The sequence below is a fragment of the Dendropsophus ebraccatus genome, chromosome 7 (genome assembly GCF_027789765.1).
Source record: "Dendropsophus ebraccatus isolate aDenEbr1 chromosome 7, aDenEbr1.pat, whole genome shotgun sequence".
Taxonomy (NCBI): domain Eukaryota; kingdom Metazoa; phylum Chordata; class Amphibia; order Anura; family Hylidae; genus Dendropsophus; species Dendropsophus ebraccatus.
In genome coordinates this window covers 125780537-125799258 of record NC_091460.1, presented here as the reverse complement: position 1 = coordinate 125799258, position 18722 = coordinate 125780537, and the positions used below count along the sequence as shown (strand labels likewise).

The 18722-nt window shown below is 46.8% G+C and overlaps 1 pseudogene; it reads left to right on the top strand.

Annotated features, from left to right (window-relative positions):
* Nucleotides 1–10577: 10577 nt before the first annotated feature.
* LOC138796598 (uncharacterized) overlaps nucleotides 10578–18722 on the top strand; it is a 28312-nt pseudogene continuing 20167 nt past the window's right edge.

Here is an 18722-nt window from a genome sequence, read left to right as displayed (position 1 = left end):
GTGTACAGTCTATTCATGGTGTATACATCAGCACTAATGTAATCACATTATATATGTGTGTATGTCAGTGGCGTATCTGTATATATGTTAATGGTGCCTCTGTGTGTGTATATGTGCGTCAATGTCTGTGTTTGGCGAGGGGCGTACAGGATTTATGGGGCCCCATGAATCCTAGCTACGCCCCTGTATAGAGGGGCAGTATACAGTGTTATCATGCACAGGAGATTATTGTCTGTCATATTCACTATTAGTGCTCACACTGTCTCCACATTGCACTTATACTTGTCTCTCCATTGGATTGGATTGGCTGCACGTTGTCATGTTGAGGTTGTTGGCCCCTCCCCTGCACATGATGACATCACACATGGCTTGTGTTCCGCTCATGATGACATCACACACAGTATATAAGCAGCTAGAATTTACCCTTGAGGGCTGGAGTGGTTGGTGGAGGTAAGTCTTATGTGTCCTTTCTTCTCTTCTATAATAATAGGATGAAACTATTGCTAGAATATCCGAATCCCTACAAATGTATACTATACTATATATGATGGGAATCCTCCTTCATCCTGATCCCTACAGGTATGTACTATATGATAGGAATACCCCTTTATCCTGATCCCTACAGGTATAACTATATTGGATGAGGTGGGAATCCACACAACGTAAGTTTAGTATTAATCACAGTTGTACAAAGGCAACAACGGTCGTGATTAATACAGAACTTACATTGTGCTGCAGGCTGAGGGAATCCTCGCCATAGTATACACTCCGGTCGGGATTGCTAGCGACACCACAAAAAAACGACATGTCAGTTTTCTGCGGACGCTATTCATCAGAGAACCTGTTAGTTCACACAATGGCTGGTGTTTTGCAGAATGTGAACATGGCCTAAATGTACAATGTGTCTAATAAGACCATATGCTGTGAGCTCCCCCTGGTGGACATTCCAGGATAGACAATAAATATACAATTCAGGGCGTTATACAATGCAGCGGCCCTATAAAAGTTAATGTCATTCTGATGATCTCATTTCTGGTACATTTCTGGGGGCATCCATCTTTCTGAGCTGTTTTTACCAGTATTTAGTGATATGCTTTATTGTAAACCCCATAAACACAATAGACTGGAGCAGCTCAATTCACATCAGTAGGATAGTTTACCAGGCATGTTCTGTGGCCTGTGCAGAGATCATTGTATAGTGAGGGGGAGGCTGATCTCTGACATCTTTGCCTTTGGGTCCCCCGCCATGATGGGAATTGTCATTTTACAACAACTGGAGGGCCACAGGTTCCTCGTCACTGGTATAGATGAAGGAGTTATGGTAAGGGATTTTGAGTTGAAGGGGTTATCCAGGATTACTTTAATAGAACTGAGTTGCAATACCACACACAAACTGAGGACAAGAGTGGTGCTGTTTCTGGAAGAAAGCGGCCATGTTATCCAGCATTAGAAAAACATGGACACTTTCTTTCAGAGACAGCACCACTGTTGTCTTCAGTTCAGGTGTGGTTTGCAATTAAGCTCCATTCACTTCAATGGAACTGAGTTGCAAAACCTGTACCCAAACTGAGACAAGAGTAGTACTGTCTCTGGAAGAAAGTGGCTATGCTTTTCTAGCGCTGGATAACCCCTTAAAGGACAAGTCTGATATATGAGAATTGCTGATTACTTCCATATCCACTGTCTGATGTTTATTTTTGCATTTGTAAAGCTTATTGAGTAAGTCCTGACTGTTCTTCTTTACTTGTAGGTGAGAGAAAAGCAAGGAGAAGAGGTTACAGTGGAGGTGGAGGAGGTTGTGTTGGTGGAGGAGAAGATGCTGGTGATGGTGGAGAATGTGATAGTGGTGGAGGAGTTTGTGGTGGGAGGAGTGGTAGTGAGGGTGGAGGAGGTGGTGGTGCAGGAGGTGATGGTGGAGGAAGAGGTGGTGCTGGAGGAAGTGGAGGAGGAGATGGTGGAGGGGGTGGAGGAGGAGATGGTGGAGAAGGAGATGGAGCAGAAGGAGTAGGCTGAGGAGGTGGTGGAGGAGATGATGGAGGAGGCAGAGGAGGAGATGGTGGAGAAGAAGGAGGTGGAGGAGTAGATGGTGGAGGAGGAGGTGATGGGGAGAAGGAGGAGGCAAAGAAAATGGTGTAGAAGGAGGAGGAGGTGGAGAAGGAGGAGGCAGAAGAGATGGTGGAGAAGAAGGAGGCAGAAGAGGTGGAGAAGGAGGAGTAGATGGAAAAGGAGGAAGGATGAAGGAGGTGAGTACAGAGATGACATGCTGATTATATACAGACATGAGGAGCCGATAATTTACAGATATTATATACAGACATGAGGAGCCGATTATATACAGATAGTGAGTTCAGTGAGGCCATTGTAAGTACCTCATGACCATCATGCCAAAATGTACAATATGTCTTCAGTTTCCCTTATGGATCACCAGAAGATTTTTTTGGATAACCATTGCCACTATTACTTGAGTAACAGTTGGAAATCTCTCTGCCTGGAAAGTGGCACTACTATATGTCCCATATGGAATCAAGCCCTGATAGATGTCATTGAGTGAGCATGGTGGGGTGACAGGGAGACCATTTCCAGTCATCCACCAATCACCTTAGGTTAGATTGTAACAGACATGGCCATTAATTCATATACACCCCTCCTTTTCTTTCATACACAGGAAATTCCGTCAAAGTAAATACTCTAGGTGACCCCATATTCCACCCCTAGGGTCCTGCCTCTGGTATAGACCCTACTCCCCCATCCTGCCCCCAGTATAGACCATAATCCCCCTAACTCTGCTCTTTTCTCCTGTAGAGTCATCAGATTTTTTCTATACTGCTTTAGCACTGACACAGTGGAGTGAAGATTCCTAAAAAAAACAACTATACAGTGAAAAAAAAATGTAACTAGTACAGTATGCAACTAGTGATCAATATGACTCTGGATGACCCCACTCCCCTCCTATAACATACAGTCCCATGAGGCTCATTGTCAGATGGGATTACCTAAAGGGGCCACCCTGTTGTTTCCCTATTTATGTTCCAATACTCGCAACCGACTTAAGGGGCTACCTATCAGGGTGGTGTGGTGCTCTCCCCATCATGGAGGCCCCCTTTGGCAACAGGCTAGAGATATCTGGCTATCCCGTGTTTTGAGACACGCTACCGAGGCTCCAAGGACTCTTGTTTTACCTACAGGGGATCTCTACATGGAGAAATCTTCATACTGGGGGGGGGGCTTATTACTGGAGAGTTACCTATAGGAGGATGCCTACCTACCAGGGAAACTACCTACAGGTTGGCTAACCTCTATATTGATACACAGAGGGATACACAGAGGGGTCCTGACTATATTGGTGCACAGAAGGAAGTAACTACTATACTGGGACAAGGTGGTCTAACTACTATATGGGGGCACAAATAGGACCTCACTACTATATGGAGGCACAGGAGAACCTAACTTTTATATTGGAGAGCATCTATAATATATGGAGGCACATAAGGGTCTAACTACTATATGTGAGGACAGAGAGGCCTAACTACTGTATAGGGGTACACAGGGGTCTAGATACAATATGATTGCACAAATGGGGGCCTAATTTCTATATGGGTCCAAAAAGGGGCCTAACTACTATATGGAGACAGAGTGGCCGAACTACTATATAGGACACAGTGAAGCCAGAATACTATTTGGGGCACACTGGGAACTTACCTTCTATATGGAGAGGCCTGACTACTATATGAGGGCACAGATGGTGGCTTTACTACTAAATGAGGGCATAGAGGGGCCTAAGTACTTTTTTAGGACCCAAATTGGGTCTTTATACTAAACAGGAGCACAAAGTGAGAACTATTACAGTGTGGAGAAATACAGATGGGGACTGTATGAAGAGGAAGAACGCTGTTTGTGCCATGTGTCAACATGGCCTGACTCTGTCAGGCTGTATGAGAAGATCACAGATTACACTATGGCATAGCATTGAACAGTGTCAGGATAGGGACAGGGAGACACAAGGACAGTTGAGCCCTGAGACTGGCACCCGCCCCACTGGCCCTACCTGCTTGCCCCAGATGCCCTAGGTGGCAAACGGACAACTGGACGGCAGTCCCTGTACTGCTAGGGTGCAACACGAAACAAAACAAGACAGACACACACAATAAGAGCAAGGTCAGAATTCCGGGTCAGCAACAGTCTAGCTACGAGGTACAAAAACGTGTCCAAGGGATAGTCAAAATACAAGCCAAAAGGTCCGGTAAACAGGAATATCTAAGTCAGGGAAAATGCAAGGTCAAGAAACACTAGGAGTACTAGGCTCTATCGCAGGCAAGATACTGAGACAGGGGATTATACTTATAGGACCTGTAGTCCCAGCCCCCAAGGCGTGATTGGGGCTGAAGCTCCAGGTCCTGCCCAGATACTGACAGCTGACTAGTGAGTCAGCTTTCAGTCCATGATTAGTGAACTCACTACACCTATGCTGATCTGTCAGGGAGTGAATACTGGCCACTACTACAACCATGAATAGCAGAGCAGAGCAAAACCTGACATGCAGTCTGGCTGCTAAGGACGCCGAGCCAAACGCATAGCCCGAGTCCTAACAGAACCCCTCCCCTAAGGAGGGGCCTCTGGACCCTCACAAAGACCTCCAGGCGTGGTAGGGCATGACAAATAAAATTTTTCTACCAAGTCGGGAGCATGGAGATCCTTGGCAGTGACCCATGTACGCTCTTCTGGTCCATAACCCTTCCAATGCACTAGGTACTGTATGGTGTTACGGACCCTACGAGAATCTAGAATTTTCTCAATCTCATATTCTAATTCTCCTTGTAAAACCACAGGAGAAGGGGGAGGACTAGGTATAGCAGGTGGAATGTATTTTTTGAGCAATGACTTGTGGAACACCGGATGAATTCGAAGTGATCGGGGCAACTGCAGTTTGAAAGAAACAGGATTAACAATTTTAACAATGGAAAACGGACCAATGTATCGAGGAGCGAATTTTGCTGAAGATACACGAAGACGTAGATTTTTTGTGGATAACCAAACTCTATCTCCAACCATGTAATCTGGACCGGGACGTCTTTTACGATTGGCGTATTTTATTTGAGTTTGCTGGGCGTGTTCGAGAGTCTTGAGACTCTCGGCCCAAACTGTGCACAGTTTTTTAGCGACCTCTTTTACTGATGAAAACTGAGTCTCCTGATTAGGTACGGCAGAGAATTTGGGATGGAATCCGTAATTGCAATAGAAGGGGGACAATTGTGTCGAGGAGCTGCGGTGATTGTTCAAAGCGAATTCTGCCATAGGTAAAAATTCGGACCACTTTTCTTGATAATCAAAACATAACACCTCAGGTATTGCTCCAGAGACTGGTTAAGCCTTTCAGTTTGGCCACGAAGGCCACCAAAAGAAGCGAGTCAACAAATACCCGGTACCTGCAATACCAGGGTGTCCGGACAATTTGGAAGTATGGATCTCTTTCAATACTTCCAACCTTAAATGTATGGGTATAAACAACTTATCAGTAGGTGTACTTGCAGGCGCAAGATTCTGAGACTCTAAAATAGATGATTTCAATTCAGCAGAGAGACTGGCAACCACTACCCCTGGACTTCGGATACTCTCGGGTTCACCCTCAGGAACTTCTTTAATGCCAAAGCTCCTGGACAGAGCATCAGCCTTAACATTTTTATTTCCTGGGCGAAAGGTAACTTTAAAATTGAACCTTGCAAAGAACAAAGCCCAGCGTGCCTGGCGTGGATTCAGTCTCTTTGCCTTATCTAGGTACAGAAGATTTTTATGGTCTGTGAGAACAGTTATTTGATGTCGAGCTCCCTCCAGGAAGTGTCTCCACTCCTCGAATGCCCACTTAATGGCCAACAACTCCTGATTCCCTATGTCATAGTTGACCTCGGATGTGGAGAACTTCCTGGAGAAAAATGCCACGGCTCGTAAATTAGTGTAGGGTTCCCTACCTTGGGACAGAACCGCTCCTACACCAGACTCAGAGGCATCCACCTCTACCACAAATGGCATTTCAAGATCAGGGTGTACCAGCACTGGGGCTGAGGAGAAACTTTTCTTTAAAATCTCAAAGGCTTGTTCGGTCTCTGGCGTCCAAGAGGAGGGATCAGCCCCTTTTTTAGTCAGTTCTGTAAGGGGTTTAACTATCAGGGAGAAATTTCGGATGAACTTTCTATAAAAGTTGGCAAAACCCAGAAATCTCTGTATTTCCTTCAGGGTAAGTGGGTCTTGCCCACTGCACAACAGCTAAGACCTTTTTTGGGTCCATTTGTATAGAATCAGGGGTCAAGATGTAACCTAAAAATCCCACCTCTTGGACACCAAATAAACACTTAGAAAACTTTGCGCACAGAGAATTTTTGCGTAACCTAGATAATACTTCCCGCACATGTGTCTGATGTGACCTGAAATCAGGAGAGAAGATCAGAATATCATCAAGGTAAATAACAACATAACGTCCAAACAAATCACGAAAAATATCATTAACAAATCGCTGGAAAATGGCAGGAGCATTACTTAGCCCAAATGGCATCACCAAGTATTCAAAATGGCCCTCGGGGGTGTTGAAGGCCATTTTCCATTCGTCACCCTCCCTAATCCGGATCAAATTATAGGCACCCCGAAGGTCGATCTTAGAAAACCAACGAGCACCTACCACTTGGTTCAGAAGATCCGGGATCAAGGAAAGCGGGTGCTGGTCTTTTACGGTGATTTTATTTAATTCCCTGTAATCCATACAGGGGCGCAACCCTCCGTCCTTCTTTTCAACAAAGAAGAAGCCAGCACCCATAGGCGACACAGATGGGCGGATGTGACCCTTCCTCAAACTGTCCTGTATATACTGGCGCATTGACTCTCGTTCTGGGGGAGACAAGTTGAAAATCCGCCCTTTAGGAAACTGGGCCCCAGACACAAGATCGATGGCACAGTCATAAGGACGATGGGGAGGTAAGGCGTCAGCGACAATTTCATCAAACACATCTCTAAAATCTGAGATATACTCTGGGAGAGAAACAGAATCACTAACTGAACATACCAATGGACTGACTTGGGTTAGGTGAGAAGCACAGGAACTGCCCCACTTGATCAGCTCCATGGTTCTCCAATTGAAAACCGGGTCATGCAAACGTAACCAAGGCAAACCAACGATAATATCTGCGGACAGCTTATCCATAACAAAAAATGATATGTCTTCATGGTGAAGACACCCAACTCTCATAGTAACTTCTGAGGTTCAGAATTTCACTTTTCCACCACTTAAGGGAGCAGAATCGGCACCAGCAACCAAAAAAGGAACACATAGAGGGACTAACTCAAGTCCCATGGACAGGGCTACAGAAGTACGCATAAAGCTCAGGGCGGCACCTGAGTCAATCATAGCCTGACAAGGAAAAGACAAAGAATTGGAAAATAGTGATACAGGTAACAGGAACTTATCAATAATATTTGGAGGTACCTGTGTGCCTGAGTGACCCTCCTGACAATCACTCAGGCACTGGCGTTTCCCGGTTTCTGGCTTGGTCTTGTCGGGCAATCTCTGATGAAGTGTCCCGGTTTCCCACAGTAGAGGCACAAGGAGTTTGAATGTCGGTGTTCTCTGCGGGTGGCTGCCGTGGTAGAGCCCAACATCATGGGTTCCTCAGCTGGTAAAGGCGGTGAGGAAACTACAGTAGGTTTAGGAGCAGTCATCATAGACCTAACCAACTGACTCTGGCGTGACATAACTGATGTCGCCCCCTGCTTTTCCCGTTTCCTCTCCCTAAGACGTCTGTCAATTGAAACAGACAGGGCCATAAAATCACTAAGGGGGTCAGGTACAGGATGGCTGACCAGAGCATCCTTCACTGCCTCTGACAAACCTTGCCGGAAAAGCGTCTTTAAGGGAGCATCTGCCCAACCAATCACAGCACTCCACTGTCTGAACTCAGAGCAATACTTCTCGGCCGTGTGATGACCCTGCTGTATAGATAGTAAATGTGACTCCGCTAGGGCGACCCGGTTAGGGTCATCATACACCTGTCCTAGGGATTCAAAAAACGTCTCCACAGAGTTCCATTCAGTAGCCTCGGAGGGTAGGGACAAAGCCCAATCCTGAGGTGACCCCTGTAGGAGAGAGACAACAACCGCTACCCTCTATGCATCACCAGAGAAAGGAGTAAACCTAAAATACAGGTTGCAGGATTCCCTAAATGACCGAAACCTGTCAGGATTACCGCTAAAACGGTCAGGCAACAACATTTTAGGTTTGTGGGAGACTAGCTGGACTTGTGGAGATACCGAGACAGGTGGTACTGATGACTGGGGGGCAGTCAGAGTTAGGGAGTCAACCCGGTTGGATAGCTGAGATACCAAACCGGCTATCCCCTGGAGCTGGGTAGCCATCTCGTCCAGGCGGTCGGCGACCGATGTCTCGGTACTCATGCCGAACTGTCGAGAGCGGCTTTGATATGGGCCTGCGATAATGTCAGGATAGGGACAGGGAGACACAAGGACAGGTGAGCCCTGAGACTGGCACCCGCCCCACTGGCCCTACCTGCTTGCCCCAGATGCCCTAGGTGGCAAACGGACAACTGGACGGCAGTCCCTGTACTGCTAGGGTGCAACACGAAAAAACAAGACAGACACACACAATAAGAGCAAGGTCAGAATTCCGGGTCAGCAACAGTCTAGCTACGAGGTACAAAAACGTGTCCAAGGGATAGTCAAAATACAAGCCAAAAGGTCCGGTAAACAGGAATATCTAAGTCAGGGAAAATGCAAGGTCAAGAAACACTAGGAGTACTAGGCTCTATCGCAGGCAAGATACTGAGACAGGGGATTATACTTATAGGACCTGTAGTCCCAGCCCCCAAGGCGTGATTGGGGCTGAAGCTCCAGGTCCTGCCCAGATACTGACAGCTGACTAGTGAGTCAGCTTTCAGTCCATGATTAGTGAACTCACTACACCTATGCTGATCTGTCAGGGAGTGAATACTGGCCACTACTACAACCATGAATAGCAGAGCAGAGCAAAACCTGACATGCAGTCTGGCTGCTAAGGACGCCGAGCCAAACGCATAGCCCGAGTCCTAACAAACAGTGTATGCAATCTATTGATTGCATGTAAAAGTCCCCTAGGGGGACTTAAAAAGTGGGGGGAAAAATGTAAAAAAGTTTTTAAAAACATGACACAGCCCCCCCCCCATAAATGTTCAAATCACTCTAACTTTTCCATTATATAAATAAAACATGTTAAAAAAAAATAAATAAAAAATAAGCATGTTATATTACCTAGCATGTGTAAATGTTGACCCGCTCAGCCACTAGGTGCTGCAAATGATGATAGCTCAGGGGGCCAATGTATTGTAGGAGTGTAAGGCACTGGGCCCCTTGATGCAGCGGGCCCCATTGCAGTCGCTATGGCTGGTAAGGTGGTAGTTAGAGCCTTATTAGGTTAGTGTTCACAAGAGCCTATTTACTTCTATTTGCTCCCTTGGTCAGTGGAATCCTGTCTTTAGACACATGTACCAACAGTTTTATAGTTCGATTTGTTTTATCTCTGTTGTATTTGTGACCTCTTGTTGTAAGTTCCTTATTGCTGAATATGTTATGTACTATGTATAATATACGTCATTTCGCTCATCGAGGTTATATTGTTGTATTATGTTTATATGCAACAGTTTTTAATATAATGAGTAAAAAAAAAAATCTCTACAATTCTACACCCCATATACCTCCCTCTACCAGCCAATCTGGACCGGAACGCCCTACAGGGCCATATTACGTCTGATGTTTTGTCTGAGGGAGGATGAGGGGAGATGTATCTGTAGATATTAGTGTGCAGCGCCTATATACCTATATCTAGGACATCCTGTCCCGGCCACAAAGTTCCATCCCCTCCTACATGTGTACCCCCGACCTCCGGTACTCACCGTCCCATGGGTGTGAGCATATCTCCGAAATGACACAACATTGCTGAGCTCCACGTCACAGTGCCGATCTGCCCATTCATAGAGGTAAGTATGGGCTATGGTAATGCAAGATTGTCTATAATCGGCATCTCTTATGCCTTAGAGAACTCCTCCTCTGGCATTTATAGTGTCTTGTATTCGCACTCCATTGCTAGATACGGGTCACGATATCCCATACGGCATAAATGTATTTTGTGGTTGGTCACACATCTATTTATATAACAGAATTTTTTCAATTGATATGAAAACGTAAAGACAGTAGGAAAATTTTGAAGGTTACCAAATGGGTGAAAACATGGATAAAGCCAATGGCCTATGGCTGGATCCATGTTTTCCAACACTTCCTATGGCGGCATGTTATTTTTTCTGATGCTGGTAGTCAAATGCTGAGCCCCTGGGTTTGCAAACACATGGCCAAACCCGAACTTCCAAACTGGTTGCTCTTCACTAGTGGAGAGTCATTCTATGGTCTTTACCCTTATTTATCTATTTATATGTGTGACGGGTATACATTTAGATAGACACTCTATTACAGGTTAAGTAGAGCAGCGATACATAAAGGTATCTTTACATATAGAATTTCACAATTTCTCCTTCTTGTATTCACAGAAAGATACTAAAAGAAGCCAATTCTCCTGTCTATATACTCGGCAGTATAATCTCCATCCATCATGTCCACAGAGATGTCGGTGTTATTATTCTGTAAGTACCATGATCTGCATGTCTTTCAGTCTCTGATGGGGGGATCAATTATGTCATATACATACCAGGCAATACTACAAGTTACTCCCATCATATGTCCCTCTATACAGCTGTGCACAGAGTATAATGTCACCATATAACTGTATTACTATACAAGTCACTGTCTATTGTGCTGATCTGATTTAGTTACTTAGAAGTGAAGGTTCTGAGGAGATCAGTATAATTCTCATGACTGCACTTTGCTGATCCAATCCTGGGAAACTGGGAGAAGTTTCTCAGGATTGGAGCCAGCTTTTCCTGGCATCCTGTAATAATACCTTAACTCCGGCAACTTGGATTTATTGGCCAAGGCTGTTAGTGCCTAATGGTGCGTTTAAACAGAGGGACTTATCTGACAGATCTTTGAAGCCAAAGCCAGGAACAGACTATATACAGAGAACAGGTCATAAAGGAAAGACTGAGATCTATCTTCTTTTTAAATCCATTCTGGCTTTGGCTTAAAAATTCTGTCAGATAAATCTCTGTTAACGCACCATTATTCACAGATTTACTGGATACAGCACTCACTACCTTTGACTACAGTATGTTCAGGCATAGCATTTTATTAGCTGTAATTTGCAGTGAAATTGTGGTGAAATAGTGCTATTTTTGCTGGGTTTATGTCGATATTGAGGCAATAATAGCACCAATTAATTGCTAACTAACTGGCAACACTTTGATTCAGTGTAGGTCTGTCCCAGCTTGAGGCCACCTTATTGTGGTTGGAGGGTTTACACAATTTACAAATGGTAACCATGGTAACCAAGAGCCTCATTGTTTTTATGGAGATTTTTTTAAGCAGTTGGGGGGGGGCTGCTTTTAGCGATTTCTATATTTGTACTGGGTCTGTATCTGTATTATGCAGTGATAAGCACACCAAAGGGAGAGGTAACCAGGGAACACCCTGACCCATGCCAGGAACATGTCAGAAAAGAGCAGGGCAGTATCCTGACAACAGAGGAACGAGCCTTGATAGGACAAAGCTACTGTAAAGAAAGTCTACGTATCCTATTGTGCAGTGCAGGTAAAGACACCTCGGACACCTAGCTACACCCAGATAACCACAGCTGGGACTTGTACTACCCTACTGGGGGGCAGAAGGTTGTCAGACTAAGTCTATACACAAGTACAAATAACACTTCACTACTGAAGATATTTCCAGGTTCCAGGCACACTCCTCTCTACTCTACAAGCACCGCTACAACTACCTCTCTCTCTTGCTACTGTCAAGCACCTCCTCCAGCACAAAGGTCAAGCACTGTGTGTAAAGATTTATCTACTTATGAAAACGTGTACTGTTATATTGAAAAGCCTAACAGTAAAATTGTTATATTTTTATACTACCGGGACTCTGTCATCTTCTATACGCACTGGCACCTATACACACAACCGCACACTGCACCGGTTATTTTTCCCCTTTCTGTGAGTGGCGGTACCGACAGTCCGGGTGGTTCAGTTGCTACTCAGGACTGCTGTGACAAGAGCCCAAGGGACCTGCAACAACCCAGCAGGTTACCAACCATTTAGGGAACACAGCCAGCCATACAAGCAGGTACCAACATCACACCTGTGTGCTGGACAAGCACTGGCATCACTAACATCTGTGGCTAAGCTGACACAAGCTAGGCGCTCACCATAACAGCTTTATGTTGTTGGGGCCTAAATATAATGTCCAGAAAAGGCTGATAAACTAAACTTATATTACTTGGAAATAGATGCAGTAGATAAAATCATTAATTCTTTCTATTCTATTCTGTTTTATAGGGTTGGTTGTTATACAGAAAGGTAAGTTAGCAGTGTCACACAACTCACTATGTAACTTTACACTTGGGGGTTTATTCCATGTTCTGGTCTTTGTGGTATTTTACTATTCATATATAACATTCAAAAAGATTACTATTTGTGTAAGTATATCGTAAATTGGAACTCCATTAACTTTGTAGTGGGCCACCGAACAGCTGATTCACAAGTTTAAGAAACATACTAAAACTTGGTCCCAGTGGGTGGATTTTGTAGCATCAGATAAATATAAGCGTCTTTGTGCTTCGGGCCTCTCTATTTTTGAGGGTCAATATTAGTGACCGTTCCTGGGTTCGCTTTAGTCCACCGTAGCAACAGAACCTGACCCCTTTTGTAGGTTCTTAGGGGGCAAGTTTTCCTCGATCAGTGGGGTCGGGACAGTGGGCGCCACCTTCTAGATATACCTCCATTTTGCTGAAGTGCTTAGAGGTTTTAGTTATGATTTTAACTGATATCTTGTAACTATGTTATCTTTTAACATGATACATGACTATTTGTATTATGAACCCCTGACATTCGCGAATTGTATAAGGGTTATTTCAGTTTTCTCTTTGTGTTTTCTTTAGATACCCCCCCCTTTTTTTCTTTTGTCCACTTTGTGTGCCTTACTTGAGGACTGTGATTTGCCACTTTTTCTTAATGATTTACTTTTTGTGTTTTAGTATTTCCATTTGAAAACTGAATAAAACTTGAATGTGAAATATAATCATGTAAATGTGGTAATTCAGGGGCGGCAGGTGTGATTTGCTAGGACTAGTTGCGGTACCGCCGCGGCACTTGTCATTGGGCCTGAGTGGTGTATACCCTCCCTGGATCCCAGACACAACACCATTATAAGGTTGTAGGTGTGATGTATAGATGCACGTGAGTGATCACGGAGTCCAGGATGTTTAGAGTAAGTGGTGCAAGTATGATTTCCAATTATACTGTAATAGTGGTGATAGTTTTACTTAAGGTGACTTGAGTAGGAACAGTCTCTTTATTAGCTTTGGACTTGTTATTTGCACAGAAGAAATTGGGCTACCAGGGGGACCTGTCTAGGCAGTGCAGAACTCTGTCAGGGTGACCTTAGGACTTAAATCTTGAATATTATCTAGAATATCTAGAATATTGCCTCTTGCTGGAAGAGATCACAGAGGGGCAGATCCAGGAACACAAGCCCCGACTGACACTGGCTTACACTGACTGACAGACACTGAGTGACTGACTGCCACAGACACTGCCACACTCAGACACTGACACATAGCACTTACAGCTCAGTCTTCTCCCTCTTCCTCTGTCGGGCTGATCTCCACACTGTCAGGAGGACATTTGGGTCATGTGATTAGGTCCTTCACCCTTTTCTCTTATCTGCAGGTCCTGCTGCTTTCTTCTGTGTGTTCCAATGTTCAGCCCTTCCCTTTGCACTATAGTGAGCAGACTGAACATCAGAGCACTGGGCCCCTCTCCCTCTCAGGGCCCCAGCACTTGCCTTGGTAAGCCCTGAAAGATATGCCTGGGCCTGACCTCGGGGCCAGGTCCCCTGAAAGGAATTAGATGCTGCAGCCTTTCCGTTGAAAGATTTCCTTAAAACCTACCATACAATGCTAAGCCCAAAGGTGGGGTAGCTGCCCATCTGGGATACCTTGACTATGTCAGGGGGGACATTTCCTAACCAAGTCAGGACGGTCCAACAGTCATAGATAAAGAAGATAAAAGAAGATCGCACAGCCTGGTTCCCCACTCACAGGTCCCAGATGGCCGTGCTCACCAGCCACTCTATGGTGCTGAGTCCCAGAAACGACAATATAATAAATAATCCATAAAAAAGTGTAGGACGGGTCTGACAAAGTGGCGGTAGCCACGAAACCGAGGTCACCCGACTTCTTTCCCCCATGTTGCTTCATGTTGTCTGAATAAAGCCGGATTGTTTATTCACATCGGTGAGTGCCAACAATCATAGAGATTGTCTGCAGCGGAGAAAAGTGCAAGTAAAAGCCGACACACTCCATTGATATCTGCTCGGGCTACATGGGGAACCTCGAGAGGCTAGCTACACACGATTGTGCAAGTCTGAGACTCATACTACCAGACCTGGCACTCGGTGAACTCTTCTGGCAAATGGCAGTATGGTCAAAACCATGAGTATGAACTCCTTCTATCAAGTCACACTTATTCAGTCCAAGTTACCCCGACAGAGTTCTGTAAGTGCTAGACTCACAATGCCTAGTGCTAGTAACTCGGGGGTGGGCATATCACTCCTGGCCACCATGACAAGTGCCTATCGGGTACACCCAACCCCCAGCCCACTGCTAATAACACCTAGTAACCAGTAGCGGTCTTGGGCACCACGCATCCCACGCAATTGCGTGGGGCCCCCGACATCCAGGGGGGCCCCGCTCTGGTGCCCAAGACCGCTGCGGCTAACTATGTGCGCTCGTAACGAGCGCACATAGTTACAGGCAGCAGCGGCACTCAGTGGCGGATTATAATGTGGGCGGTATGGGCGGCCGCCCGGGGCCCGAGGCTCTGAGGGGGCCCATGCCGCCCACATTATTACTGTGCATGAGGTTACACAGCAGCACATCACTTTCGGGGCCCAGTGGGTCCCTGAGTGAGGTGCTGCTGTGGCGCGCTGTCCCTGGAGTCCGCGCTCCCCGCCCCCGCCAGCGCCGGATTGGCAGCAGCCGCAACCTCTGACCCCTGGCCTAGCCCACAACATACATTGGCCGCCTTTAGTGAGCGGTACCTGAGGGCGCAGCGCCAGTGACGTCAACCGTGTGCCGTGGCCGTCCGCCGCGGCGCCAAGCTCCTGCCCTGCCCAGCCTTGCTCCTGGAAGTCTCCCTGCAAGGTCCTGCCCCGCCGCGCTTCTTCACCTCAGGGGAATCATGCTTAAGTGAGGTAATGTATGTATGTGTGTGTGTGTGTGTTTGGGGGGGGGGGGGGTCAGGTGGTGTTGTATGCTTGTATGGAGGGGTCTGGTGAGGTTGTGTGTTTGTGGGGGGATGAGGGTCAGGTGGGGAAGTGTGTGTGTGGAGGGGGGTCAGGTAATTGCAGGCAGGAGTACAGCATTGGAGTACAACTCCTATCATGGAAGTTGCTGTCAGCAAATGATGGGGAAGTAGTCCAGAATCAGCTAATGGATCAGGATGGACTATGCACAGTAGTATCACAGTAGTATCACAGAATTAAAACAGTCCGATGTGCTGTTTGTTTGGTGAAGTTTATAACAAACAAAAAGCACATCGGACTGTTAATTCTGGACTATTTCCCCATCATTGCTGACAGCAACTTCCATGATAGGAGTTGTACTCCAATGCTGCTAAAGGGTGATCTTTGCTCTCTTGCTAATTCATTCTGTACTTTCATATATATTGTTTTTAATTTCTGTATTTTTTTATTTTAATACATTAAGGGTATGTTCATATCTCGTTTTTAGCCGCACGTCGGGCTACACGGCAGAAATCAGTGAAAAAAGGATGCTGCTGTGCAGCCAGACGTGCGGCCTGCGGTCACAAGAGGCCACTCTGTGTCTCTGGTGCCGGCGCTCGAGGCGTCACTGGAGAGCGGCCTTATGTGACCGCAGGGGAAACACTTCCCGCGGCCACAAGAGGGAAGAGAAGAGACGAGACGAGAAGAGAAGAGGAGATGCCGGTCCCAGGTGAGTAAAAATGTATTTTTTTTTTGTGTTATATACTATATAGGAGGTAGACCACACAGTGGGGGCCTATATAAAACGGGAGGAGCGCACAGGGGGGCTATATAAACGGGGGAGCGCACAGGGGGCTATATAAACGGGGGGAGCGCACAGGGGGGCTATATAAACGGGGGGAGCGCACAGGGGGCTATATAAACAGGGGGAGCGCACAGGGGGCTATATAAACGGGGGGAGCGCACAGGGGGCTATATAAACGGGGGGAGCGCACAGGGGGGCTATATAAACGGGGGGAGCGCACAGGGGGCTATATAAACAGGGGGAGCGCACAGGGGGCTATATAAACGGGGGGAGCGCACAGGGGGCTATATAAACGGGGGGAGCGCACAGGGGGCTATATAAACGGGGGGAGCGCACAGGGGGCTATATAAACGGGGGGAGCGCACAGGGGGGCTATATAAACGGGGGGAGCGCACAGGGGGCTATATAAACAGGGGGAGCGCACAGGGGGGCTATATAAACGGGGGGAGCGCACAGGGGGCTATATAAACGGGGGGAGCGCACAGGGGGCTATATAAACGGGGGGAGCGCACAGAGGGGCTATATAAACGGGGGGAGCGCACAGGGGGGCTATATAAACGGGGGGAGCGCACAGGGGGCTATATAAATGGGGGGAGCGCACAGGGGGCTATATAAACGGGGGAGCGCACAGGGGGGCTTCATAAACGGGGGAGCACACAGTGGGGGTCTATATAAACGGGGGAGCGCACAGGGGGGCTATATAAACAGGGGAGCACACAGGGGGGCTCTATATAAGTGGGGTAGTGCACAGGGGCTATATAAACGGGGGGAGCGCACAGGGGGGCTATATAAACGGGAGCACACAGGGGGCTATATACAAGTGGGGGAGCTCACAGGGGGCTATATACAAGTGGGGGAGCTCACAGGGGGCTATATACAAGTGGGGGAGCTCACAGGGGGGCTATATAAGGGGGGAGCACACAGGGGGGCTATATACAAGTGGGGGAGCTCACAGGGAGGCTATATACAAGTGGGGGAGCACACAGGGGATATATAAAACTGGGGGCAGCACACGGGGTATATACAACTGGGGGCAGCACAGGGGGGGGTATATACAACTGGGGGGAGCACACGGGGTATATACGACTGGGAGCAGCACACAGGGGGTCTATATAGTATACTGGGGGAGCACACAGGGGGGCTATGTATAACTGGGTGATCACACAGGTCTATATATAATTGCGGGAGCACACAGGGGGGGTCTATATACCACTGGGGACAGCACACAAGAGGTATATACTACTGGGGGCAGCACACAAGTGGTATTTACTACTGTCGGCAGCGCACAAAGGGTCTATATAACTGGGGGCAGCACACAGCGGTCTTAATTACATTGGGACTGCACACAAGTGCCTATATGCCTTACTACTATACTGGGGCACAGAACATACCTAATTATTAAGTGGGGGCACAGGGACACCTTTAATCTGTGGGGGCACAGAGGGGCGTAACTACTATATAGACGTAGAGGGGACCTAACTACTGGATGTGTTGGAGCCTAAAATATTTCTCTGACAGATTCTGGAGGGAAGATTACCAGCCGGGAGAAGACTTCAAGGTGGCCCAGGCTGGATGGAGAGAGAAAGAAAAAGAAGTAAAAGACGCTGATCAGAGAAGACGCCTCCTGTAAGTCACTGGATGTAACTGCACTCTGTTATAGGGTCTGTAGTGATAGGGGTCATGGTGTGGCAGTATTATGTTATGGCATCATTGGTAATATCTTCCTGTTTTGTTCAGAGCAGTTTTGAGGTGATATGTAATCTCTGTATGGTGGTAGGAGGGTTATAAGAGGACTACTGGGGGGGGGGGCAGCGCATGTCGAGGAGGGGGGGCATGGGGGGGCCCCAGACATGACTTTGCTTGGGGCCCCAGAAATGCCAAGACCGCCCCTGCTAGTAACCCCAGGTTATGACACAAGTCAGTAGAGGGTACAGATCTGTGTATCATACTGAGGATCTAATAGAAAGACCACCATAGTGACTGATTCTCTATAACAGCAGATGGGTCATGGGCTCAGGGATTTACCTGTAGACCTGGTTGAGGCTTGGCCGACGATGGTTGTTTGCATGTGGACGGTACATTTTATACATTGTGTGATCTTATCCTGTACTATGGAGAGGTATATCCTCTGTATAACACATCATGTCTTATAGGAGCGGCCATTAGACCTGTGGTCACCTTCACTCCAGACTACAGGAAGATATTTCCATCAGAGAATATAACAATGAGCTGTGATGTGGCGTCTACTATAGGAGAGGAGCTGAGGTATATATGGTACAAAGACTCTCATCCTGTACACAATGGAAAATCCTATATAATACAAAATGCCGAAACATCACAGAGTGGAAGTTACCGATGTGAGACCAGTAATGGAGGAAGTAGTGACCCTGTTATACTGGATGTTAGTGATGGTGAGTAACTCTACCAGGTCACAGATATACAGACAAGGTAACAAGTTGCATCACACACAGACTGAGGAGAGATTACATATGTTACATCATCT